Below are 3,192 nucleotides of genomic sequence, written 5' to 3'. Positions count from 1 at the left end.
ATCATGATGGACTTAATTAAAATGATAAGAAAAAAAGTTTAAAAAAGTCCAAATAAAGGAAATTTACCAAATAATTACAGCTTGAGTGCTTGACTTCACTTGTGAGCCGTTCACACTTGTGTGACGCCCAAAGGAGAATGACAAATAAGTACTGTTTTGACGCAATCGCCTAGAAAGTTGGAAAGAACAGAACCGAGTCACCGCATTTGGGCTTGGGTTTATTAGGGGGAGGTGTTGATTGACTTTGCCTTTTGCCAGGACCACTTTTGATAGAGGAAAAGGCAAAAGAATATTCGTCGCCTGAGAGATTCGAACTCTCGCGGGGAAACCCCATGTACTTAGCAGGCACACGCCTTAACCACTCGGCCAAAGCGACTTTTTGTTCTAACATTCAAATTATGTTAAAGAAGTTTAATATTGGAAAACATTTGAAAAATAGAAATTTAACGAAGAATAAGTTCAAATAGTTGCAATCTGTATCTGGTCAAATCATTTCAGGGAAAACTACGTGTATATATATATATATATATATATATATATATATATATATATATATATATATATATATATATATATTAAGGAGAAATATTCTGGCTTGACGATAGTTTTCCTTATTTACAAAACATAAAGAATAATTACAAAACTTGACGATGTATGAATCTTTGTATGAAGTCAAGTATATTGAGTCAGAAAATTTTATTTTTCTCTCTACGAGTGTATAATTAGTGTATGAATACGACACGTATATTCGTACAACTTTTTTATACACGATTCACACATATTTTTCATGCTCACTTGAAAAAATAGTCGGTCACATTTTGGGAGCAACGAAGAAGACGAAGGGGACAGTGGTTTGGCCGGAGCAATGAAGAAGAAGATCTGGCCGAAGCAACGATTCATACACCTAGGGTTTTATCATCTTTCTTCATTATTCTACACTCTCCTTTCATTCTCCACATTCCATCAACCCACCAGAAAGTATCAAACTCCTTATTGGCATCATTAACAACAAGAACAAACAATGGTAGGTTTTGAACTCGGTTCCGTCCCCTTCAATTCCGACGGATGGGCCGGAGGATGGACGGAACTAGAGGTCTTGGAATTGGGTGTTGGAATGGGTTTTTTTTGGTAGAATGTGTATGTGTATAGGTATTGTAATGTCATGTTTTATAAATAAAAAAATGTCGTCACGTTTCGTAAATATTCTCCCTAAATACGTATATATATGTAAATTACCCATCTTTTATAAGTGTTAGTGTTAGTATTGTACAAGTAGTTTGTTTTGGAGAATCTTGTCCTGAAAAAACCAAAACTAAATTGTGCTTCTACTATTAAGAAGAATCTTGTTTTTCAGCTTCTTTCTTGTAGCAGAAAAATAATTGTTACTTTTTAATATTCAAAGGTGTCTTTTTCGTTCTTTTGCAAAGTTTGATCAAGCAACTAACACCAAAATAAGTATTTTGCTTTCTAAAAATTTGACCAAATAAATTATAATAGTGCACAAATATTTTCGCTACACATGCTACTCAAATTCATTCTGGATATTTTTTTCGTCAAACGTAATAATGTGGACAAAAGTAAACCATCAGTCAGCTATGCCCTTATCACTTAAGTTTATACTTGTATGCATAAATACTACATCGTCCAATTAATGCCTAAAATGCCAAAACATCTTCACAAACTGTAACACCAACAACAACATACCAGTGTAATCCCACAAGTGCGGTTTGCGGAGTATAAAATGTGTCTGAAACCTTACCTCTATCTTCACAAACTGTATTAAGTATTAATTGAACCATCACTTTTGAATATGATAACACAAGTATCTTCTTACAATGACTCTTCAAAGCAAGTTGCATTCTATGAATTCATGTTTTATGCATGAATGAAGGAAAAGAGTTTTATTATAAATAGAAAAGAAGGTTGCGTATTCATTCAAATCACAAACTCTAGTGGATTGGAACATGTATAAACCTATGGTAAATTCCTATTTGGGCCTTGTCTTGCTTTTGCCAATTGTTCTCAGCATTTGGGAACATATGCTAGAGTATCTCACCTACAATTATAGCTTGAAAGTTTTAAAGAGAAATTAAAGAAAGAAAAAGAAAAAGAAAAATGAGAATGATATACAATTGATGTGCTTTTGGTTATATTTGTCTGGTGTTCAAAACATATTGGTTCGATTAATTTGAATTCGCGTGGTACATAATTTATTATAAAAAAAAAGTTTTATATTCTTAGAGCTTGAATTTGAGATCTCTCATTAAAGAGTGTCAAATGTCATCCCACCCCACTCGTGAGTGGTTATAAATTATCATTTAAGCCTAGGTGCATAGGTCTTTCTTCAAGATAACAAAATAGAAAATCTTTTTTTTCTACCATTATATGAAAAAAAACCTTTTAAATTTATTTTTATTCCTATAGTGAAACGACAGGCATTTTGGAGGATTTTTCTTTTTGCACATACGTTTCATAATGATTTTTACTATTATACTCAGGAAGGATAGTTGCTAGTTGGAGTCGTGCATATAATTATAACAAAGAGTATATGAAGTCGGAGTTAAAAATTTAATAATATTTGATTAGTTATGCTGAGTGTGAATTTCTTCGAGAAAGATTGAAATTTTGTGAGCTAAAATTATTATTTCACTTGAAATACTCTTCAAATTGGGCTTTTATATTTTAAATTCTCTATCCCAAGTTTCATCAATCAACCAAATTATAAAACAAATATTGATTCAAAAATTATATTTCAAGTTAATATCGAAAAAACCATAAAATTATAGGGATGTAAGTTCGGTTGGTTGGCCGAATGCGGAAACTTTACGCTTATTGGTGAGGGGTCGAATACGCGTTGTAATCCCCTTATACCCTTTGTAATTAAAAAAAAAATACTTTTTTTTTTTAAAAAAATACTTTTTTTTTAAAAAAAAAATAGAAGAAGAAAAAACCATAAAATTCGTAATTACCAAAACAAAGTAGTATGTTTCTCACAATTCCATAAACTAAATGGGTAAAAATTTCAATTTTACTCTTTTTTAATTTTCATAGAGCGTAATTTTCTCTTTTAAATTATAACAGATGTTGATTTGAAAATAATACTCCATTTTAAAGTTAATTTTGAAAAACATGATAAAATTCACAGCTAAATTTGTAATTACCAAAACCAAGTGGTATATTCCCACAATCTCA

General features: G+C 31.1%; 1 non-coding gene across 1 annotated transcript; it reads right to left on the bottom strand.

The window, feature by feature from the left end:
• Positions 1-294: 294 nt before the first annotated feature.
• On the bottom strand, positions 295-376 carry TRNAS-GCU (transfer RNA serine (anticodon GCU)). The gene has a single exon. It is a non-coding gene; the product is annotated as a tRNA-Ser (tRNA).
• Positions 377-3,192: the final 2,816 nt, after the last annotated feature.

This window comes from Lycium ferocissimum, chromosome 6 (assembly GCF_029784015.1).
Source record: "Lycium ferocissimum isolate CSIRO_LF1 chromosome 6, AGI_CSIRO_Lferr_CH_V1, whole genome shotgun sequence".
NCBI lineage: Eukaryota > Viridiplantae > Streptophyta > Magnoliopsida > Solanales > Solanaceae > Lycium > Lycium ferocissimum.
This window is presented reverse-complemented; position numbering and strand designations above follow the sequence as displayed.